We start from the raw sequence: 26,464 nt of genomic DNA, 5'->3' as shown, positions 1-26,464 counted from the left end.
AGAACTCCCATTGCATTTTGTTATTAGTTAGCAATGAGACAATAGGTGCACATTTTATGACAGCAAGACTGACACCTCTATAGGTATGGGCCATTCCATTTTCAAAGTTATGAAGGCGGTGCTTCCCACTGACCACCATGACAAGAGGGCATCGCAAATACATCAAAATCAATCAATCAATCAATCAATCAATCAATCAATCAATCAATCAATCAATCAATCAATCAATCAATCAATCAATCAATCAATCAATCAATCAATCAATCAATCACTATACTGACCTGCATTTAGGGCGGTCGCCCAGGTGGCAGTTTCGCTATGTATTCAGGACCACCACCAGTGTCAACTGCCATGGTCTACCGAATGGTGTTGACGGGGTTGCTGTCCAATAGCTCAGATGGTAATAGTGGATAGATGGGTCATAGTGCAGGAGGTTACTTGTGAATTCAATGTTGGGTAACAACGAGGTGTGAGCAGCCGTACCATCCTGGACAGTCTTATCATAATGGAGTACTGAAGCTGTCATCCCAACAGAGGACCACTCCTCACCACACATCATAAGGCACACAAACTGACATGGGCTAAGGAACATCACCAGTGAACTCTCAAAGCATGGTAAAAGATCATTTGGATGGATGAGTCGAGGCATCAGTTTGCATATGCTGATAGCAGCATACAAGTGTGTCTCCAATTACATGAGGCAGTAGATCACTCTTACCGGCAGGGTACAGGGTTCAGGCTGGTGATCGTGGTATTGTCCTGTGGAGACTGTTTACATGAGATGAAATGTCGCCCCTAGTACTGCTGGGAGATCAGAAGAATGCATACGCCCAGTCGAGCATGAAGAGAAGGAGTTTTTGCCAGCCAAGCCTGTGATGTAATCATTACTATAGCAATCCCGCTACTACCTAGGTGATTTATTTCTACCCTGAAATAGCAGCCCTTGGCACTATCAGTTGCAATCCAGTCATCTCTGCGTTCATTATCATTGCATTACTCCACGTTTGTTCTTAGTACTTTCTCAGCTTTTTGCCATTTATCCATTTTTATTGCTGTTGTCCTTTGTTTCCCTTTTTTATTTCTCTGTGAGTAACTGTTTTGTAATGTCTGTCATTAAAAGAAAGGGCAAGATGACTCATAGTGAAGCTAGAGAAGTGATAAGTACTTTGTAAAGCAGTGGATGAGGAAGTTAAACAGGGAAAATTAATTCACATACTTGGTAAAAGAGAATAACTTTCGGGCTGTGAATTACAGTGATTTATCAGTTCGAACGATCTCAAACATCCATATGGGAAGACTTCCTGTGGATGAATCTCCACTGAGTAGCCTCCTCCAGGAAAACGAGGCCTAGGTCTTAGGAATGCAAGTTTCATTATGATCACTTTGATAGAAGAGTCATTAGAGACATCCAAAGTGACTTCTACCTAATGCAGAGAACTGTTCCCACAGCAGCTAAGCTACTAACGGCATTTATGAAGAAAATTAACTTTCCGTGGAAGGTGCACACCTTAAGAAATTTGTTGCAGAGTATGAGGTTCAAGTGAAGAGATACACCAGTAACAGGTGCGTACTGATTGGCCCCCAAATATTATTTACTGGTGAAGTAACTATCTAAGACACATGAACAGATGCCATACTCAGAACAGGAATATCATTTATATCGATGGATCTCAGATAGAAATTTACCTTACATTTAATAAATATTGGACTGAGCGAGTTGGCTACTCAGTTTAGGTCACATAATTTAGCTTGGATTTGGGAGATAGTGGGTTCAAACCCCATTGTCAGCAGCCCTAAATATAGTTTTCCGTGGTTTCCTCATTTTCACACCAAGCGAATACTGGGGCTGTACCTTAATTAAGGCCATGGTCACTTCTTTCCCATAAGACCTATCTGTGTTGGTGTGACCTAAAGCAAATTGTAAAGAAAACAAAATACTTCCTTCCCATTCTAAGCCCTTTCCTATTTTATTGTTGCCATAAGACCTGTCTGTGCTGGTGCTCTGTAAAAGCTGCTTTTAAAATGTTGACAGAGTGAGAGTACTCAAGGAGTTACAACCAACAGGAGTTCTTCAAACAGACTGTTGCTCATCCATGCTAGTATAGAGTAGACAGTATAAAGTAGATATATTGATGGCGCAAAGCTGATATTTAGAGTAGGAAAGGCCACCGGAGAGTAGGCCTACCATAGTCAAATGAATGGGGTAAATATTTGTTTATAACTGAGTAAGTGAGAAATTCCTTCCTAATCTACCCTCTAAAGGTGTTACAATAACTGCTTGTAGAACATGCAGCTACTATCATCTCATTTCTCCACCACACTACTGAAGAAAACACAGTACTGTTTATTAAGGAATGAAGAAACTTCAGATTTTTGTAATAATCAAGGAGTTCAGAAATCCAGATAAGTTCAATGTATTACTGAAATTGCATTCTGTGCTTGTCTCGTACATGAGTGAACTCAGTGCCTTTGAAATGACCAAGACGAAAATTCCAAGAACTGCACGAGAGCAAAACATCACGGGTAACACCTCATTAATGGACCTGTAGGAAGTGATGGTGAATGCCATCGCACCTGTGACACCCGTCAACTGGAAAGAATTTGATCAACAACATGTCGTTAAACTGGGAAAGGAATTCTGCGAGAAGGATGATTTGTTGGAAGATGCAGTATAGATAGTCTTCTTATACACTTACTAGTTGTAGCATAGCAATGCACGAAACACCTAAGAGAAAAAAATGACAGATTTGTCCATAATTCATCTGAGTGTTCACATGTCTGGTCAGGGAGACACTGAACTCCCTAAGTGTGAGTCAATGTTTTTGTATAGCAGATAAGAGTCAACTGGTCTGAGTAGAACTGGAAGTTTGTGCTTGCAGCCACATTCCTCATTCTTATTCTCCTGATCTTCCAACAGTACATCTGCCACTGTCCCCTACTGGTGAGATTGTGTCCACCCATTCGTTCACCTTCAGCATCCTGTGGGAGACGTACACCTACAGCCAGAATATTCACTCCACATGAACTGTGGCCGATATGTGCACCTTGTCCCTTGTTCTGACTAATCTCTATCCATGCATAATTGGAGGCTGTGCAGCCGTCGCAGATTAGGATAGCTTCCCAACACCTTCAGTGTCTTGCTGAGCCCATAACATCCTGCATCACTACCATCATCATGGCAAAATGTGGTCCTACAAGCTACCAGCCAGGTAAATCTAATTCAATTGCTCATCAGTGTATTATCAAAATTAATACACCCAGTTAAATAGAGAAATGTCTCTTAAAATTGAAGAAATGTTGAATAATAATTATTAAAATAGAGAAACATTAATTGCATAAACCATCATGTTTGTACCTATTTTTAATGTAATATCTCATAATCAGTGTTTCCATTGAATGTTTCAGAACTGATCATATATTACAGCAAATTATCAATATCATTAAATCATAATTTACTGCATCATTTAGAGATGAGACAAATTATAATCCCCATTTTTGCAGTGTCATTTGATGCATATAATTGAGGTACTACTTTACAAATTTCATTTTAAAATTAGTAGTTTATTTTTCAATGTTGATGTCCTATTGGTGTAAGGCAGTTGTTGAAACTGCTCTAAGGAGGTAATTCATTACTGTCATTGGAGAGTAGTGAAGTCATTTTATTTTCATAAAATTAATAATGTACTATAATTACTGATAAGAGTAGGCTATGTATGATTCTTAAGGATGATGTATTTTGGTTTAAAGTAAATAATTTTAAATTTGCATTGCTTTCTACTTTGGGTAATAGAAGAGATCTAATCCCAAGTTGTATCATAAATATGAACTACTGAACATAGGTACAGTAGTCTTAAATTAGCCATGTTTTATTGAAATGGGAATAGCTTTATTCTTATCCCCATCACTGCAAGTAAAACACAATGTATATTTCACAGTTACCATTTATTTTGTTGTTAGTTGTGCTAGTCAATGATAATGCAATGACAACGAAGTTCCTTTCAATTTCAGCAGTTACTGAACACCAATTTGGATTTATTCATGATGACCGAAGTCTGCTTGTAGAACATGCAGCTACTATCATCTCATATCTCCAATAGACTTACTTGCTGAATTGTTGTTCAGGAGTGGAAAGGTTTTCTTCATTTTACTAATAATGGTTGAAACTCTACTCCTAGTACTGGCTCAATGAGATAGATTCTTCTGTAGTTTTTCATGCTTACTTTCATTGAGTACTATGCATTTCAAGATCTTGAATGGCACACAGAAATAATTTGTTTTTGGTTATTTTCTTTATAATATTATAAATTAATTCATGAATTCCTGTATCACCTTTTAAAACTGTACAATAAAGAACTGTTCACATTTATCTCGTTTATGAATATATGGACAATATGTCATATTTAACTGATGGACTGAAATTTGTTCTTTGAAGTATGGCAAACAACACAAAAGCATTTTAGTACTTTGTGTGGTACCTTTGCATTGAATGACACTCTTTAGTCATTTTCGCATGCTTTTCACAAGATATACGCATATGTCCTTCAGTTTCATATTCTGAAATTTGAAAATTATGCTATAATTATGATTTGAAGAAGAGAAAAGTTTGAAAGGGTTAGCTGCTGACTTACCACTAAATTGTTCCAAATTCAATTTATAGTGACAGGTGTGGGAGTTCGATTGTGAATACACTTACATTGCCTAGAAGAAAATGATTCTATCCAGAATATGACATCTCACTGTCGGACCACCCTTCATCATTAGTATATTCACTTCATACTGGATAGCCAAATGTCTGTTGAGCAACTACAAAATTTGTTATAGCGATGGTCTGATTGCACCTCTGAAAGCTTGTGAACAAATTCTCCTTGTATTTGGTGACTTGAAAGTAAATCTCAGTTTATTTTCTTGAAAGGTCTTAGGATAGAAGTTTCACTCAAGTATTATTTCATTAATGAGTTGAATAGTAATTCTTATTTTTCCCAGGTGATGGTACCAGTAACAGCAAAGTTATAGATTTATGAGAACATTTTTTTTGGTCATATAACCAGTCTAGAACATGGTGAGTTGTCCAGTGGAATAGCTATATCATCATCTTATCTCTTTCAAAATGTTAATTAAAAGTGGAGCCACAAAATGTTAAAGCATTTGTATTAATTCTAAGAGTTATTGTACAATTCTTCAGTGCTGACTTTCATCACATAGTGACAATAAACCAACTTAACATATGTAATTTACTGAAACAGAATGCTTGCAATAATTATGGAACGGCTGCCCTCACCACCTGGCTCCTAGAACTGGAAATCTTGATGTTCTGTGTCTTTAATCAGCATTAAAGTAAGAAAGGATTTTTCAATAATAGTTTGTGTAGTTCATAGCAAGTTACTTGAATTGTGTCCGACTCGTTGGCTGAATGGTCAGCGTACTGGACTTCGGTTCAGAGGGTCCCGGGTTCGATTCCCGGGCGGGTCGGGGATTTTAACCTTAATTGGTTAATTCCATTGGCCCAGGGGCTGGGTGTTTGTGCTGTCCCCAACATCCCTGCAACTCACACACCACACATAACACTATCCTCCACTACAATAACACGCAGTTACCTACACATGGCAGATGCCGCCCACCCTCATCGGAGGGTCTGCCTTACAAGGGCTGCACTCGGCTAGAAATAGCCACACGAAATTATTACTTGAATTGTGCCAGTTCATTAAGATTATTGGTGCTTTGAGATACAGGAGAATTATTATATTTCAAATTGTTCTAGAGTATCAAGGCTTTTTCCTGCAGGTTTTTGGTTATTTAGTGAGAAAAATGTGGGGAAATTCACACATACAGATCTGTTCAAATTATTGGACTCAACAGACAAGTCCAAGCACTTTATTTTATTTCTTTTCCCTAAAATCATATTGAAAAACATATTTATACTAACAAAACTAGTATTTTAGCATAACATCAATCCCTTGCATAAGTTGCTTGCTGTTTGGAGGTGTCGCAAGTTAATCTAGCTCACTTTTTTCAGTTCTGTCATTCAGCGCATCAACTCCTTAACTTCATATGTATAACTTAATCAACCTACAAAATTACCACTACTTCATTACAATTAAACCTTTGAATACAACTGAGCATTTTAGTACTTTGTGTGGTACCTTTGCATTGAAAGACACTCTTTAACCATTTTGGCATGCTTTTCACAAGATATACGCATATGTCCTTCAGTTTCATATCTGTGTACCACAGATTGTTTATTTCCACAGTCAGCTGATGTTTGTTGGTTATGTTCTTATCCATCATACTGTGTTTCATGAAGCTCCATAAATTTTCTACTAGATTCATGTTGCCTGGCCATGGAAGAACACTGATATCTTTGTCCTTTAAAAATTTGACACTTTTGGTGTTATGACAGGGTGCAATATCAATGTATGAATATGAAAGAGCCATCGTCAAACCATTCTTCGGCCTAAGGAACGAGTTGTTCTTCAAGAACCCATTTGTAATTGTCCTGTTTCATTGTCCCCTCTAAAATTTGAATTCCTCCAGGCTCACAGATGGACATTACACCCCCGACCCCCCACAACCATCACTGCAGTTGTGTGCTTCATAGTCTGTTGTATGCATTCCCACTTGTATTCCTCTCCACATCGTCGACGTACATATCTTGAACACTTCAGAAATGCTGAAATACGATTTGTCACTAAAACACTCTTTCTCCCATTCATGAGACCTGTGCTGAAATCCCTTTGCCCATTCCAAACACGAATGTGTCATTGAATGTGGTGATCGTCAATTTCCTTGGTCTGCGGATGCCCTCACTACACAAGATCCTCTGTACACTTTCAGGAGGAACAACTGCTCTATAACCTGCCACTTTAATGCTCAAGTCCTTAGAAGTGCATTTTCTATTGAGAAGAGCCAAATATTTTAGAATTCTGATGTCTCATGAAGAAAGATTTGTTTTTCATTTTCCCACTCCATATTGATGATAAGTTGTATTCTTCCTCAATTCTACACTATTCCTACTCACAGATTTTGATTTGAAGACATTTTCATGTTATTTACCACTGTGAATACCTTACTTCACTTAGCAGAGTGTTGACAACTGCAACTTTACGTGGGGAAATATCTTTGCTTTTTCCCCACTACAGAATCAAAAATAATCTGATTTATGGAACACAGAAATAAATGATGGAAAGAAGCAGCTCATTGAATAAAACTGTATTAGATCACTTCAAAATTAATGGTTAGGGATACCTACACTTCCCTAGCAACAGTACATTCCACCAACAGTGGCTATAACCATATTTTTTCACTGTTGTCTGAAGCAAGAATTCAAATGCTGCACTCAGTCAAGAGCAGGGAATGACTCTCCCTCCAAACTAAAACAGCTGAAGGTCAAAACAGAGTTGCCAACATCTTGGATGCAATCATAAACTGTGTGGGAAATGACGTTGCAAATGTACACCAACAATATGACAAGAAAAGTTCCTTTTAGGAAGATGTACGCTATCTTAAACCTAGAACGGCCAGAACGGTCATTTTGACCGTTAGCGAATTTCAAGGTATTTCCATGCTCGTACTTTTTTATACAGGAGGTTGTGCTTTTGTGACTTTTAATCTTTTAGGGCTATGTACATTCATGCCAAAAATTACATCCGTAGATGATATTGTCCGTTATACCTAGGAAGGCCATAAGTGTTCATTTTGACCGCTTCACTTCCTTGATACGGAGAGGTCTATTCTGCTCACTGCTTGCTTCTTGTGATATATTTATAAGTGGCTCTGTACGGAGGTATTATGTAACGAAATAGTATGCCTCTAGCAGAGGTAGCGAGTGGATGAATTAGTGCCTGTCCCTTGTGTAGCATAGTGCATTATAATGGCTCGGCAGCAAAAACTTACTCCTGTTCAATTATTAGCAGAACTTGAAAAGCTAGGAGAAGGCGAATCAGGTGACAAAGATGCATTATCAGATACAGACGTAATGAGTGACAATGAGGATATCATACTTCAACAGTGTGGTAATATGTTGAATAGTGATAGTGATTCGGCTAATGAAAATATGCAAACCATGGACTTTGTACCTACAATAGACACAGTTACTCCTTCAACCAGCCATGATCAATCTTGCAGCAGAGGACAGTCTCTTAGCAGCGGGCCACCTATTCGAAGAAGAAGGGGTCGAGGGGAGAGAGGTCATGAACTGGTAAAGTCTTAATCATTTACACCAAGCGATCAGTTATGTGGAAAGGATGGAACAACTATTTGGACTGTAATCGACAGTAATGGGAACCCTTCTGGAAGGATGGCTGCTCAGAATGTACTGAAAGAGGCAGAAGGGCCTACTTCTCATGCTAATCCTAATGTGGAGACTAATAGCAAATTTAGTGCCTGGCATTTATTCATTCACACATCCATGTTGAAGCATATAAAGATGTGCACAGAGACGAAGCTCGTAGACAAACAATGGATAATAATTAGGTTTATTTCTATGGAAGAATTACATGCTTTAATTGCTTTGTTATACACCCGTGGAGCTTATAAACTTACTAGTATAACCATAGATCATATGTAGACTTCTTTATGGGGTCCCCCTGTTTTCATTAACACTGTAACCGTCCAGGCTTCTCCAGCCCTACTAATTTAATATAATATCATTTTACGCGATATCATTTGATATCAAGTTTATCCGCCATCGGCAATTATTTGTAATAACATATTTATTCAACGTCAATCATTTGTAATCAAGGCTTTTTGGAATCATATTGTATATATGATAACATCGTTTTATTATTTAAATTATTATATTATGTAGGATAAGAATTCATTATGTTGTAAATACGGTCAATATGTTGAGACATAGTTGTTTTCATTTCATCTCATATTTGTGTATACGGAGGGTTATTCTTGAAGCTTGGGATTTTGCGTGCGTCATGGGTTTATTTTATGACCAAGGCTAGTAAACAGTGACCCGTGCGCGAGGCTTGCAAGCTGGTCAGCTATATCATCGCCACGCCTTCTGGACTTGTCGAGGAAGAAGGAAAGGGGAGTTGATGCTTCGATCTATCGAATCAGATACTTCGTTGTATATAAGTTTTGAGATTGAACTGTTACCAAGAGTAGGGGTGAGCCCGGATATATACTGATTCTCAAAACGAGAACGGGAGCTTACGACCTTACGACCTTACAACCTTGCAACCTTACAACCTAACTACGTGTACTCCATCACTACTACTTCTACTGTGAACATCTAGTTTGTACGACGTGATTTGATATTTGAAACAGTGTGTGGTCGCTCTGCAACATAGTTATTTTTGTACAATGTGTTATCGCTTCGATACAGTACTTAGTTGCGGAAATGTTATCGGATCTGCGTGACACGAAACAAGCTTATGGCTTGTGGGATATTCAGTAAATATTTTGGACGAAGAACTATGTTTAGTTCAAGTCTACGGAATTTTGGTACAAGTCTGTACCGTATAAATAGTGTAGCTCAGTTGGTTTGAGATTTCTACTAATATGGAAAAATTCATATCTCTGAATTTTCTCCTCATACGATCAACGCTGATCAGTTTTTACAATTATAGGGCCAATGTCTAATTTAAAGACTAGGCATGTAGGGAGTGTTAGTCCAGATAGCCCGTACCATATCAGAGAAGGAAGGAAGGATGTCCATGGAGCAAATTCTACATCGAGAAGGAGAGAACGAGTAACCACGGAAACCAGATGACGTCAACGAAAGCTGCAATTGGTGAGCTTCAATTAGATAAAGCAAGCAATAGTAAATTCAGTAAATTATAAATCCCTTCACGCTTTAAGGAAACTTTTCCGATTCATCTCATTTTTTGTATAATAAATTCATTTGTATTTTATATTGCGTTAATTTTCTTTCTTAAGCGATACTTAATGGTTAATTATTTAAAATCCTACCCCTGTGATTTCAGTATAAGTCTCTATGCTAGTAAATATAAATTTTGGTTTACAGTTTTATTTAAAACTGTAACAGTTTTATTTAAAACTGTAACCATGGCGCCCAAACATTACATAGAGAAATGGGGAACCATGGAATGTTAATTGTTTCTATTTGCGTGGCAATTTGCGGGCAAGCTACAAATAGTTTATTTAATATTCATGTGACCCAAGATAATAACTTTCATCTCCCCAAGTGTTATGACGAGAGGGAACAGTTACAACACTATGGCAAGGAACAGGTTCAAAGAAATGCTAATGTATTTGCGCTTTAATCTCTGTAAAACTAGATCTACTCGTTTGCAGACAGATAAATTTGCTTTGGCGTCTCCTATTTGGAATAGATTTATTGAGAATTGTTATGCGTGCTATAAACCAGGAGTGAATGTCACAGCTGATGAACAACTCTTCCCCAGCAAAGCTTGGTGCAGGTTTCCGCAGTACATGGCCAACAAGAAACAAAAATTTTTGCATAAAATTCTGGCTACTGGTAGACGTCGATTCTAAGTATGTGTGCAATGGGTTTCCTTATCTTGGGAAAGACAAAATGCGACCTGCCAATGATTCACTGCCTGAAATTGTTGTCATGAAACTTATGGACCCATACCTCATGAAAGGACGTAACGTGACCACTGATAACTTCTTTACATCAGTAAAGTTGGCTGGGAGACTGAAAGAGAAGAAAACAAGTATTGTTGCAACAATCAATCGAGTGACGAAGGAAATCGCGGAGTCAATCAAAGCACTACGCATGAATTTGTATGAGACTGTCGTACTTCAGAAGGAAGAACACACTACTCTCACAGTATGTCAAGAAAAAGTAAACAAGAATTTGCTTCTGCTAAGCACTCTGCACCCAAGAATTCATGTCAGTGAAGATACCAAGAAGCTCCCTGGTACTACTGAATTTTATAACGTAACAAAGTATGGTGTGAATGTGGCTGATCAAATGGTGCGTAAATACATCGCTAGGGCCATTGGACCTCCCAGGCAAGCCTGGACAGACAGGAAAGGGTAGAAAAAAGGATAACGCTTATACTTTAAAGTATAGCGTTGCATTACCAAACAAATTTAATTCCAAAGAACTCTCTTCTGGTATAATATTTATTACAACACCCAGTACGTGTCCCCTCCATAATTTAGCCTTCCTTTTTGAACACCAACATACTTTATTAGCAGCAGTCATTGCATCCTGTGTTGCATAAGTAGTAAGCAAGTTAGAACCAATAATTTGGTCATCAATATTGGATAAATTGTCAATTTTAGGAATTTCAATCCGAAACACACACATATAAATGTTCAAACATGCTTCACCTTTGTCACGTAAGTTGTAAACACACATGTTCAACCTCCAACCTAGTAATGCACCAGATGCCGATGGTGGCCTGTACATGTATTTTACAACGTACTTGATCTAGCAGCAATAAATTCATGGATAGTCTACAAGGAAGTTACGGGACAGAGAATCTCTCGACGTGATTATATTCTTGAAGTAATACAAGAACTATGATGTGACTTTGTGAAGACAAGATCCCAGTGGATTGAACTCCCTACACTTCAGCCTGAGCCTCAGACTCAGTTCCAATGTGCCAGTCGTAAGTGACGACAAAGTAAACAGAACAAAACTTCTGACAAATGTTCTTCGTGCAACAAAGTGGTCTGTGGAAAATGTTCGTGTGAGGTAATAACTTGCATAAATTGCTTGTCAAGTGCCTAAATAGGCTTGTAAACAAATAGAGATGGTTATTTTTATCATAAGTTTTCACAAAGGCATTCAATAGCAAGTCTGCCAAAATATTTCTTTGTTACCTATTAGAAGTGAGACTTATGAACAATTATGAATATATAACAATGGATTGATTTGTATACAATACATCCCATTGGTTAACTATGTTGTTTTAAATTTAATTATTGAACATTCGCATGTTACCCAGATCCTGGATGCAATATATGTATGCCAGTAAGGGGCAACGGTCAAAATGACTGCCTGCGGCCTTTATAGGTATGAGGAAAGTTCGGCTGTTCTAGGGTTAAATATATTTCAAAATACAGTAGCATGAATTTGTCTGTTGAATGTAGTAATTTGAACAGATCTTATACTTTAATCTTATGAAACAGAATTTTATTTTGTCGAATGAATGAATGAATACTGTTGGATGAATGAATACTGATCTGCATTTAGGGCAGCCGCCCAGGTGGCAGATTCCCTATCTGTTGCTTTCCTAGCCTTTTCCTAAATGATTTCAAAGAAATTGGAAGAAGAAGAAAGAAGAAGGTGAAGAGAAACATGTTTTGTCAATAGGTTATAACTTTTCCTAATTCAAATCTTAGCTGAATGCAAATTCTAAAAGTAGCTAAGCCCACTGAAGCTTCTCTGAAGATCCTTTGAGAAATAAATAACAACGGATACAATACAGATGACTGAAGAATTATTGAACATCTTTTGCATTAAGCATATTATTATTGATCTGGAGTATCTTGTGTACTTACATCAATGTTTGAATATTCTCAGAATATGCATTCATCCAATTGCAAATGGCTATCAAATCTTATTTAATCTGCTCACTTTTCTCACTGTTGTTGCCTACAAAAATGGACATTAATTTCAATAAATCACTACCAGTTCTTTGGAATTAAGAGCAAGAAGGTGAAGAAAAACATGTTTTGTTAATCCAGAATGTAATACTGTACATTTTATTTTCTCATGTGTCTGTACCACGAACAACCTCTAATGGTTTGGGATCCCAATATATTCTTAACCGCTGCTCCAACAAGACATGGACTGGCCGTTTTCCTTTATTAAGGCCTATTGTTGCAGCAGTAAGCACATCCTCTTGAGTTTTTGCAAAGATAATTTCTAATGTGTTTATCAATTCTACAGTACTAGGTAACCTAAGACCAATGAAGCAATATCAGTATTCTAAAATCATTTTTCAAAGGCAAAGATACAATGTTTTCCAATATAATTGATGGATAGTTTCATTGCCTTTGAATTTCCTTCTATTTCAGGAGAAAATGTATTCGTCAAATACTCTTCGAAACCTGTTTCCAGCATTTTCCCAAATTTAAAGCTATAAAAGAATTTCTACATTATTCATTATGGAAACTACTTTAAGTTTCTCTTTATAGTTCTGACTACACTAGTAATTATCATAATGGATACCTTAAATTTACATATGTGATTCTGTTCACAAATATATGTACAAATATATGTACAAATATATATGTACATTATGCTGTTTTGGAGTTTAAATGCTTTGTTTTCTTTCCATGAATTCCTTAGATGAAAGAAGACATTTGAGAGAAGTTGCCAACTGATGAACCAACAACATAGCTTGCATAATAACTTAATAATACATGATCATGTCCTCAATCAGTAGAATGCTGTTTGCTGCAGAAACAGTGAAATTGTACGTGATAAGATCATTTAGTTCCAGAATTTCATATTTTTAAATTGTTCTCTTTAGCAAAGTGATCAGTAGAACTGCTTAAGAATATTGTAATTTCTCCACATTGTCTGATTACTTATCTTGATATTCCTCTTCACATAAAGATGAAGACTGATATTTTTTAAATTAGTGGTATAGTTCATCCGATGAAATCTTGGAACGTCTCATACTATGTTCTGCTACATAACAATATTGTGTTCATGTTTCATCTATATATGGTACACCAGAGTTATTATCAACAGACGTAGTTCAGGAAAATTTTTGCTGAATATGACAAATCAGTACCACTAAGTTACATAAATAAGAGCTGCTCAAACGTAAGTGAAATTAGAACATAATTGAGACTCAAAACAAATCCTTGCAGCTCCAGCTCACTCTGATGGAATGAATTTCATCAATATTTCTCGTAAAATATCACAATAGTTGCTAACTTTCAGTTTAATAAGCAGTGTAGAGTAGGTACTAGATGAAAACCTCAGGTTTTTAAGAGTTTGTGAAAATTATGTAAAACTGTTCAGTGAAGAAATCATATACTGTTTGACAGAACTGAGGTGATACTCATGTAGTTTCCATTTACACCTCTGTCAGCACATGATTTCAAAGGATAGTTTTCCCTTACAAAACTTTTTGTAATTTTAAATAACAAGACTTCACTAAAAAAATCTGATGATAATTTTATGTTTCACAGAAATGATCATAGTACTGTCAGTCTTTCTTAGCTTTTGTAAATGAACATTCATAAGTATTTAGTGAGGTTCAATTTTTTGTTGTGAATATTTGTATGCTTATTTCACCAACTAACTGAAAATATAAAATTGTACTTCTGTAATCATTTATAGAATATCTCATCGAGAGTCAATGGTTGGCTACACAAATGCTTTATCAATCAATCATTCAATCAGTCATCAATGATCTGCATTTAGAACTGTGATCCAGGTGGCAGATTCTCAATCAATTGTTTACCTAGCTTTTTCTCAAACGGTTTCAAAGAACTTGGAAATTTCTTGAACATTTCCCATGATAATTTATTTCAATTCCTTACTCCTTGTCCTATAAATGAATATTTGTCCCAATTTGTCCTCTTGAATTCCATCTTGATCTTCATATTATGATCTTTCCTAATTTTAAAAGCTCCGCTCAAGCTTATTTGTCTACTAATCTCATTCCATGCCATCTCTCCATGACAGCTCGAAACATACCACACAGTCAAGCATCTCATCTCATTACCTGTGGTAAAATTACCTTCTAAGAGGATAGACCCAATTATATTTAACATTACAAATAAGGAAAACCTGAAAAGACAACTTTGTTGTAAAATTCTAATTTAGTTTGCAATTCTAAATTCAAGTTCAAACATCTGTCCATTTCATCTGCAAATCATGTTAATACATGAAAATTATACCCAACACTGGTGTCTTTTCACATCACTTTCACAGTGATACCTTGTCAGCATCGAAGAAGAAACTGAAGAAGCCTTCAAAAATGAACTTCAATTCTTTCCAGCTATTTCGCTGGTTTATGTACTGTTTTACAACATTTTATCTGAATTACATTTAAAATTCCATGTGAAAAACTGAACGGCCCATTTTAACGTTACAGAGAGGCAGTTCAGATGATCTTTTGTTCATCTGTAGTAGACTGCATGATGTAATTTAACAAACTGACGGTAATTATTGTTCCACCTTATCGATACAATATGTCATGCACCTTAAGTAAGTTCACAAATAAGTAGCAGTCAGTGGTGGCACGTGTCGTTTACAGTAAGGGAAGCACATATTATCATAAGCTAAGAAGATATATACTGTAAAATAAATATAATAACTCACATTGTCTTGTGCTATTTGAATGTTAATTCCATCTGTCTCCTTCTTGACAGGGCTGTAGAATTCTTCTTCATTCTTTGATGACTTCAATTTTAGTAACCTCTTCTCAATCGACCGTAGAGAGAAGTTCGAGAGTCTCTGTTGTCCCTGTGTGTTTCTGCAGTAGGTGTGGATTCTCCGAAGTACCGAAAATGAACGTTCGGCATTAGCACTGGGATAGTTGAAATCAACCCACAGTTCAGAAAGGGCAGAAGATGACAATCCACTACTTTTTTAATGAAGCAAAAGTTTTAGAACTCCCATCGTAAGATACTCATCGGAGGAATAAGCTATGCTGAGGCTTCTGAGACGGGCGAAGTCAAAATGCTGACCATAACTTTGTTTCAAAGAACAGAATGTTGCTTCAGGAACACTTTTCTTCGTGTTCTTTTGATCAACTAACTGTAAAAATGTTAATTTCTTGAGTGCTTGGAACCGAACTTCTAGTTGGGTATGTATATTGTCATATATCTCGCAATATATGCGACGGTAGTGTGAATTTATGTCAGATTTCATTTTGACGTAGAATCTTCTTTGGCAGCTCGTATCTCTTTTGACATTTGTTCCATACTCTTTCAAATTCATTTCTTTTTCCTTGAATGATATTTTTTGTTTCCTCTACCTCAGCAATACAGAAATTTACATCCAGTGCTTTCGTTTGAAGAATTACAAAGAGAGAATCGGTTAAGCAAAATATCTTGCTGAAAATTAATAAAATGAAATTGAACTGGAATTCTGAGAGAGCACTGTTAAGACCTCAAGCTTCGTGATACGTTTCAATGAACAGGTGGACCTTTCTTGTTTCCATTAGATTCTCGATTCAATACGGAATTAACATGAAGTTTTTAAACTTGAACGTTTGACTACGGTAACCCATTGCTCTGGATTATCAAGGATATTCTCGAACAACTGAACTAATTCTTCTTTTTGATCATGAAATGTTTCAACAAGTCTTCCATTGTAACTCCGTCATGTTGGACACATATTGTCTCTTGACTTCTTTATCTAATGCAGCAGTTCCCTTTGTCGAATTAGAAAAGAAGGAGGCCAAGCTACTCAGAGTCATGAAGACTACTTTACATTCCTTTATATTAGAAGTTGTCTGTGTAAGGACAAGTTTCAGTCTGTGAGCAAAATATTGTATGGATATAGCGTCGGGATATTTTTCTTTCACTCTTTTCTGTAAACCACTGAGGTCTCCTGACACCACTGAGGCTCCATAGTAACACTGGGCGACTAGTTTAGGACCACAACTGAACTCGTCCATTATGTGGAACACGTGATCTACAAGAGCAGGAGCACTGCAATCGGCGCTTACGTCAGTAAATCCAAGAAATCGCTCCTGTACTTCTCTATCAGCAGACGTGTACCTAACAACAGTTGAAAGTTGGGAATGGGCAGAAATATCAGTAGTTTCATCATTAATAATCGCCACGAATGGTGACTCTGATATTTCTTTCCTTGTTTCGGTCAATAACACACTGGCTACTCCGTCAATTAAGTCATTTTGTATTTGATGTGAAAGACCTGTGAACACCGTTGCTTTCTGCAAATGATTTGCCAGTGTGTCGTCATACTTGCGCAGCAGCGTTATAAGTTCTATGTAATTTCCACAATTAAAGGAACTTTTATCTTCTGCATGTGCTCTGAAAGGAAGTTCTTGCCTTGCAAGATACATTACAGCGCCAATCAGTTGTTGGATCACCTTTTTATTCTGTTTTACCAACTCGTTATGCTTTATTGTCTCCAGTTTACGCTTCTGATCGAGTTGCAAGTCTATTCTGGTCGTCCCAAAAGTTGTGAACAGAATTTCAGCTCGGATGTGTGTTCATGATTGCTTTAAGCAAGTTATTCATTTCATCGAAGCGTACACTGTTCCACACCCCCTTTTCATTTGAAAATAGAACGCAAGGCCAACAGTAGAGTTTTTATGTTTTTTGACAACCACATAACCAGCCTATTTTTCCATAATGCTCTGTATTAAAGTGTCAAACACGTTTCGTTTTAGTTTTTACACCTGATAATCAGGCATTGGTCTGCCACCGGAAATTATATTACTCTTCTCTTGGAAAGCCCGTGAACTCATGCCCTGGATTAAGAGAGATTCTAATACGCATCCACACTCCCCTCCGCTCTCCTCACTTGCGTCGACAGTTGCAAATGCTTTAGAGACTCAAAGCGGGAATGAGCACAGTCAATGCATTCCCTTCTAAGCTGGCAGAATCTCAGTAGTTCCTTTAATTTATATGTGTGCACGTAAATTTGGTGTAATTTTCACAAATAACATAAAGCAAATTAAATAGTACAACTCAATGTACGATATTTCACTTCAGTTGAAAAAACAAGTACAATTAAACCTTTTTCTCACAAGTTTTATCACACACAAATACTCTCAAACGGAATGAGTAGTCAGATGCATTCCCTTAGGTCGGAGCTTCCCGAACCCAAGCGAATAATTAAGAAGGGATAAAGTGAAGCCATGGTCGAGTCTGGCAAGCCACTTGCCTGACGAACGGTTTTGATAGCACATCCTTGCGTAGCTCTTGGAGACAGACGTATGTTTGCAACTCTCAACTGCCCATGCATCGCTGTCACATTAAGGTAAAGTTAATTATACATTATCTAAAATGACACAAAATTTAAAACAAATACTGGCTGCAATAACATGCTTCAACATTTTTGTCTTTATGTTATAATTTTTAAGGGAATGACTCATTCCCTTCATTCAATGGAATAACCGCCCATGGTAGTACCGGTAGTAAATGTTTCATTTTATTACAAACATAATTAGCTACAGATACCTTTGTTTAGGTAAACACTTTCATATGCAAAGACATAGTTTTCTCAACATGATCTTAAAAAACATACTTGACTACTTAAAAGGTAATGATTGGCTAAGAGAGAAGAGATGCAAGAGGGGACTTAAAACAATTACTAACTACGAACTTAAAAAACTGATGTCAACTGTGACAGTTTGTCATAATGTTCTTTGTATACATTTGTACACCGTGATCAATAAAAGATTAGGGTGATATGTGTCTTCTTATTGCACTGCATTCTTGAAAAACTCATTGGCAGATCTCAAAATTGATGAGACTCATAGTATTTCTTTGTAGAAAAACATGAAGTCTCATGGCAGCTATAAGTGTGGGACCTTCCGTAACTGAATGGTCATTATAAAGTTGATATTTTGCAATTGTGACCTCAAAATTAAAGTGTCCCAAGATTCATTTGCTAGTCTTGGAGCGGCCTCCCCGCTGCTAATATGGCTTTACGTCTAGTGCGGTAGTGAAATAATGTTTTTAAGTAGTCAAGTATGTTTTTAAGATCATCTTCAGGAGACTATATCTGTGTGTAGGGCACTTCTATGCTTTACCTAAACAAAGATATCTGTAGCCGATGATGTTTATATTGAAACGAAACCTGTACTACTAATTTGTGAACTTGGTCAGGCACACAACATATTGTATTTATAAGGTGGAACAATAATTACCGTCAGTTGGTTAAATTACGCCACACATCGATATGGATTATGAAGTTGATTACGTGCAAGGCTACATGATGTCGATGTGTTGCCATGGCCATCAGCAATGTAGACCTACATTGGCATCATTCAACATGTTTCTAACAAATTGATTGGACATATGTCATCCATGAACATCACCACGAATGCTGAATTGAGTCCTGTAACATTCAGTGTGTGGTTCTTCCCAGCTAACAATACGAGAAAGTGGTCTTCAGCTCCAGTTGTAGAATGTGGATGGCTTGTGTGGGCCAAGTAAGCAACATTTCCCTTTATTTTAAAGCAATTCCATGTTCAAACCACAAAACATTGATTCTTTTGCACTCGTCAAGCAACTTCCTTTGTTGACAATACACAGACATCAAATATCGACATTGCCCTTCTTGCCATAGGACTTTGATGCCGCTTACTATTTGAGCAGGCTTATGATATTCTGTCTGCAGGTAGTCCTAGACAACCAAGTGTCTATCTTTACAAACAACCTAAGGGTCGTCTCTACAGTCTGCACATGAACATTCAAGCTGACAATAGGCCTACTTATAACGGTGATGCAAAACTTACTTTGATGTGAACGGCACTTCAATGTAATTTCAGTGTTTCCAAATTGCCAGTTTTTGCTTTTATGGGATGTAACTACTTGACGTGTCACGTTCCATTTAGTGCCAGAGAGACGTATCTCTAAACATCATTGAAGGCATTTTTTCAAATTTTGTATACATGCATCTGTAGCTAGAACCTATAAAATATAGTGCCATTTTAGCTTCTTTTGGCTCTCCTAAACAGGAGAGGAAATGGAGTTATGTTCTTCTGTTTCTAAACTGATGAGATACACCTCAATGGTGATATTGCGAAGAAACTATTCATATTACTCAAAAGCTCGACCTTTCTTCACAATCTTATTTTTTGGCTAGTAGTTTTAAAAACTGAGTTTGTAATTCTAAGAGACATATATTGCGATTACAGCCAGAGGACCTCCAGTTTTACATGGAACAGGGATGTGTCTTTATTCCAAAATCCTACATATATTGGCCACGGTACGAACCGTGACCGTCTTAATGAGAAGCCCGTGACATTGCTATTCAGATATCACTCCCATTTCTGTCTTTTAATGTGCCTCTAACTCCGGTAGGTTTTTGGTGACAATGGAATTGAATTGGGCTATGACTGGTAAGGAAATGACTATGGCCTTCATTAAGGTACAGTCCCAGCATTTCAATAGTGTGAAAACTAGAAACCGTGAGAACCATCTTGAGGGCTGCTGATAGTGGATTTGAAACTAAGCCATCTCCATAGTGAGAAATTTGCATAGATTGTCATAGATTAAATTCCAAACTGCCTTGGTAACTAACTAGTAGAAATTTCACCACAGAATCATGCCTCAAACTGTGCAAAATTATTTCTCAAGTATACCCATTGAGGCACATACACAGTACAACCCTGGTAAACTAAATCTGACATTTCGGACAGTCTTAACCAGGCACGTAACGTTCTAATGTTCAGTGGTTCAGTGACACCCCTAGAAATTTATAGCTTTTAGTAAAATGGTTTATCAAAGGCCTATTCCTTTAATGTTGTAAGCTGAAATGTCTAAGACCTTTACCTTTACAGACAAAATTCCATGAACGACGACATTCATAATAATGTATTATAGTATTACCAGCAGCTGCATGAGACCCATGATTTTTAACAAATAACGACCGTGTTGTCTCTGCAGTTTTCAGTCCCCAACCTCTAAAGTCACCAAAGGATCAGAACTGTAGTTGGATTTTTTAGGTATTTCATGTACCAATTCTAAAAGTTCAAATAAATAGTTTTCTGCTTTTACTTCATAATTACTGAGGCTACAATTCAATGGTTTCTTTGCAACTGATCCCTCACCATGATAGTCTCATTCGTGACGTTTTAATTTGTGTTCATAATTTAAATTATTGTTGCAAATTTCACACTGATAGGAATACAAATATTTACTTGTTAGTACAGGCGTGATAACATTCAACTTAATTATATGAAAACATAGATCTTTCTTCCTGAAGCACCGGTTAAAAGCATCCTGATTCATAGTCTGATCCTTCTTCTTCATCTTGAAGGCATAACTTCTTCCTTCTTCTCTTCTTTCTTGGCTTCTTGGTCATTTGCTGACCAGAAATTTCAGCCTTCCGCAGTCTCAGTCGGTCAAGAGTTTCCAAGGTACTCTTTCCTACATTAATTCCCAGCTGATTCAAGACCTGTATTCTTCCAGAATTCCCATCATTGAAGGAGATCACTGCATCACACACACCTAATCTTAAAGGTTTTATGCCTACAGAGACATTTCTTGGAATCGAAATTCACACAATATTGTTAAATGCCTCGTTCACATTCTGCGTTTTCCCATTAAGGCACTTCTTTAGCAAGTCTGGAAGTGCTTAGTCTCAGAATATAGGCTTAATGGCCTCCATTACTGCTTCAGGTATTGAGTGTTTATGTTCGAATGCACGGTATCTAGTATGCACTCTGCCTCTGCTTTTCTATACTTGCACCATGTATTTGGTGTATGTGGGCACAGTTAATGTATAGGTTTATTGTCTGTGGACATCCTGTGAAAGTATGTTGCTCACACTGCTCTTCTTATGCATTCAAAATCCTGCACATTTTCCCTAATGGCTTTGCCACAGTATTCTTGAATTCATCGATAACTTTATCAGTAAGCTTTCCAGAACATTCATACTTTTACCATCTGAAAATTTGGTGTCACCCTGTTTCTTTTTCAACTGGCGAAGGCGGGCTCCCATCCTCTTCTTCACATAGCCTACACCTACAAGCTTTGTAATAGGTTCATCATAGGGTTTGCTTTTTAAAACAGTGTTGAAAGATTTACAGTCCCCATCTCCCAGATATGTCATGTATCGAACTCCTCGCTCTGACTGTGAGCAATGAAAAAATAGTCATAGCAGCTGTTAATTCCATACCGCCACTTGAGCCTTCATAGTTCTTTGCACATAAAAGCCTATGGAGACTCTTTTTCTCTTCATTATCACCTACTAAGGTGCATCCCTGGCAGTATTTAGTAAGAATTTTTAGAACCTAACACTTTACCAGCGTCAACACTTGTTGCAGTAGCAAAGCCATTTTTGGAAGTGTGGCCCCTTTCTGCCATGACCGATCAAATGCTACACTAATGTCTTTTACACCACTGTTTTCATATACTGCCTCTACAGCTGCAGTTTTCATGATTCTGTTGCAACAAAGTCTATGCATTTGCCAATAATTTCAGTGTACTTCTCATATTGTGGGGGTGGGTTTGGTAGATTTTGGAGAGTACAAAGTAGTCTACCATCACTACTAACTTTCCCGATATATCTAAGTCCATACAATATAACCTCACATTGGTTTCATACAGTTCATTATGAGATCATTTGGCAGAAGTTAGAAATGTCCTATTAACATCACAGTTTGTGCACATAAGTTTCTAGTCCACCCTCCTAGCATTTACATCTTCGGAAGGCACTATATCTCCACCACATAACCTGCATGCTACAGTCTCCTTTAACACTGATATTAAAATCCTTAAATCTATAATTATATTTACACCACTGCCTTCATGGATAGGATAGGTAATGTATCTCCTACTCATGGAGATAGCAATTTTCCTCTTGATGCACTGGGAGGAGTGTCATCAGTCTTATCACCACCATCACTTTGCACTACTTCACTGTTAACCACAACTGATGCAGTTCTATAATACCCATTTCCTTTGTTTTGACGTCTCTTGGGTTTGGTCATAGTGAAATGAGAGCTATAACGAACAATAATTTCGCTATAAAAGTAGTACTCTACCAAATATCAAAATATTTAACTTTGTTTATGATTGTTTTACTGACATATAAGCAAAGAATAATCACAATCAGTGCAGCCAATCAGTAATAAAAAATCCAAAGAGAAGCAAGATCATACAGTTTCTGATATATGAATATAAGTCCGAAAGGATGCAAACATTGATGCAGACATCTTGTCCTGTCAAGTAAAATTTAAATTTAAATAAAAAACACACGCACATGGATTCATTACGAAAATGATGCATCAGAATGTTAAGGGTAGTCGAAATATTTATACAGATAAAAATAATCGATTTTTTGAAAAAATGTGGGGTCTGGTCTTACCTCAAGTTGTATTGATAATTGAAATTATTGTTGCAAATTTCGCACTGTTAGGCGTACGAATGTTTACTTGCTAGTATAGGGGTGATAACATTCAACTTTTCGGGATGCGCTTTAGAAGTGCGTTGTCTTAAATCCTTATTGTACGATAATCATACCTTTTGACGCACTCAGAACACACAAGATGTTTTGATTCACTCATATTGCGAAAACAATTCTTCACTAAACACATTGTATTCATACACATTAAAACTACATTAAACAAAGAATATTCATCACAATGCACCGAGCAGACAACTGATAACTACCGTGTTTGAAGCGCGCCAAGACTAGCTTCTCAAAAATCAATCAATCAATCAATCAATCAATCAATCAATCAATCAATCAATCAATCAATCAATCAATCAATCAATCAATCAATCAATCAATCAATCAATCAATCAATCAATCAATCAATCAATCAATCAATCAATCAATCAATCAATCAATCAATCAATCAATCAATCAATCAATCAATCAATCAATCAATCAATCAATCAATCAATCAATCAATCAATCAATCAATCAATCAATCAATCAATCAATCAATCAATCAATCAATCAATCAACACTGATCTGCATTGAGGGCAGTCGCCCAGGTGGCAGATTCCCTATCTGTTGTATTCCTAGCCTTTTCTTAAATGATTTCAAAGAATTGGAAATTTATTGAACATTCACCACCATACTACGAGTAGGCACAACGTGTTTAGTTTCTCAAAAATTAATCATCAAAATGCTACGAACAGACAAATGAAAACGTGTTAGAAGCGTTCCAAGACTAGCTTCCCAAATCATAGGCTACCCCTTCTGATTTCTCTGCCAACATTCGGAGACTCGAAGCCACAGGACGGCTGCTCTCTGGGTTAAGTGAGAAGTTAGCCCAGTTTGTCGCTGGTTAAGGGACCAGCGACCACCAGCGACAGACGCGAGCTACATCGAGCAGCTTCGAAATCAATCGAAGCACTGTCTCAGATTGTGCTGTTAAGATTTGCCATATGTAGTAGGTTAGGAAGGGATTTTAATTTCGCAACTTCACGTTCTTGGTATAATTAACTGATATGAATCAGAATATTTTGTTAACTACAATGTGTATAGCATTACTAGCCTAAAGTTTACGTAATTAATTTAAACGTTCAGTGTTTTTTGAAAAGTAAATAACAAAATGCGTCATAAATAACAGTAGTCTGCCTAAGACTTTCCTAAAGCAGTTATTCCAATGCCAGAAACGTCTGCAACAACAGATGAAACTGGATCATGTTAACGTAATTACACCTTATATTCTCTCTCTTTCATTTCTCATTCTTTGGATAACTTCCTAGAGCTGCAGGCATGTGCCTTCAAAGAAAAGTTGTGCTGCTAATCAAGCAATACCACTATTCTACATCAGGCAATTATAAATTTGAACACGTTATTTTTCAAAGCGGTGAACCGCCAGATGTCTTATCCACGCTCTGCCACTGATCTGAACACAATCCGTGAAAGAGGAAGAAAGGTTAATATTCCACATGCAACGTAAGGAAAAGGATTTAATCATAGTAATTTACTTATAATTAATTACTTAAACTAAGATATAGAGGAATAGAATCCAGAAAAATCTTGCAGTATAGCATGTCTACATTGTTATTTGAATTGTAGTATTCTGGTACTGTAGCTGATTGAAGTGAAGCTTTTAAAAACTGAAATGGCAAATACTGTTGGCAATTTCGTATTGTGTTCTGTACTGCACTTACAAAAGATGTTCATTGCATAAAAATGTAATTACTGTACCGTACTTTATTGTATTTTGTAATGCACTTTTTATCAATATTGTATTTTCTTCTGATATAACTTTCACATGCTGTATGTACCATAACACAGTAACCGTCACTCAATAGAAAATTTGATAATACTTCTTTGGTGTAAAGAATGAAACCTCCTACATTGGGATGAGGCTGCCAACACTGTAGCTGTTAACTGTATAATATACCATATATACAGTATTACAAACTCTTTTTAGATAATCCACACAGACCACTGCCCCAATTAGTTTAGTTTACCAGGGTTCTATTGTAATATGGAATAACCAGAAATATTACCCCTGAAGATACCATGTCTAAAACAAGGTAAATGAAATATTTTAGGTGTAATTTTGTAAATTTAAATGCTTAATGGCAAGGTGCATGAAAGTATGAACAATTTCACATGCACGATTATGAAGTAGTATGATGGTGGTGATGGAGGGTATGATTGTTGTACTAATGGGAAGAACACCAGAAGTGAGCCCCAATGGATAGAATTACAGAGTACTTCAGTGATATTTCCTTGATTTACAGGTATCTTTACTATTATTCCCATATAGCCTACCACTGAAGTAAATATTTCATGTTAAAAATTCTGGGTAGATTTTTCTTCTGAAACTTTCTTATCTTGGATATTTTTTGGTGCACTCATGTGAATATAACCCTTCACTAGAAGAATTATACTTTAAGGGGTCAAATTATTTAGACTTTCTTCATAAGATCCTTAAGTGGGAAGGAATTTAATTATGAAAACATCAGATAACACTTGTAGTTTTTACCTTTACAATCAGTTGGAATGCTCCAGAATATTGCATTGTGGTAGAATGGTGTAGTAAGGAGGAAACAAATCACTTACAACAATGAAATAAATATTGATTGGGGCAAATTCATTTTCTAGTATTCCATACTTCTTCTTTCTTCATAAGTCTGAACTTATGCTTCAAAATCAAGGATCCTTATTGAAAACTGCAGATGACTGGTCACTGTGTCTTTCTTCAGATAAGTACGGTAGCCTAATATTCTCAGGGAAAGTGGACCACTGTATTGTAATAACTTATTGTGCTCTTTTAGCACCAAGTATAGTCATACCTGTAGATTAATTCTTCAAGAATCAGATAAAAACTTAGTGATATCTAGCTGATGTCACAGCAGTCCTTGTAGATATACTCAAATAAATACATTTATTTTAATGATGATAGTAATGAACTAGGCATATACAATGCACATTATAATTTCAAGTAGGATTATATTTTTGAGATAGTAGATAATTCTACAAGTTATATGTTTAAATAATCCCAACATAATATAATAGAATAAATCTCAGACAGCAATCTCTACAGGTATCAACAAATTTTGTTTTTAACTGAAACAATATACGTAGGTATATAACATCGGAAGCTAGAATTTATGGCTTCTAAACTTCTGAAGTATCTTTCTGTTCTCCCCTTAAAATATCAACTGGCAAAGAATTCGTAAGTTGTTGTAGTTATTGCTCTTACAATTCACACAATTTTATATAAGTATAAAAGTAAACTTCGGAGTTGCTAACTCTCATGTCAAACGCAAACTTGCACAGTTTTTGTAGTTGGATGAAATATCTTGATAAGATACATACACGACAGTGTACTTAGTTACAATTTAAGCTCTTCATGATTATGCTGGTGAATAAATTCAAGGCAAGGACATAAAAGAAATGATGGCAAAAATATTTCAAGAAATT

The 26,464-nt window shown here is 36.6% G+C and overlaps 1 protein-coding gene across 1 annotated transcript in view; it reads right to left on the bottom strand.

Moving 5' to 3' along the window:
• Positions 1-26,464, bottom strand: part of LOC136863572 (discoidin domain-containing receptor 2) — a 954,446-nt gene that overhangs the window by 154,593 nt on the left and 773,389 nt on the right. The window lies entirely within an intron of this gene.

Source organism: Anabrus simplex, chromosome 2 (genome assembly GCF_040414725.1).
Source record: "Anabrus simplex isolate iqAnaSimp1 chromosome 2, ASM4041472v1, whole genome shotgun sequence".
NCBI lineage: Eukaryota > Metazoa > Arthropoda > Insecta > Orthoptera > Tettigoniidae > Anabrus > Anabrus simplex.
The sequence above is the reverse complement of the archived record's forward strand: the minus strand, read 5'-3'. Positions and strand labels throughout refer to the sequence as shown.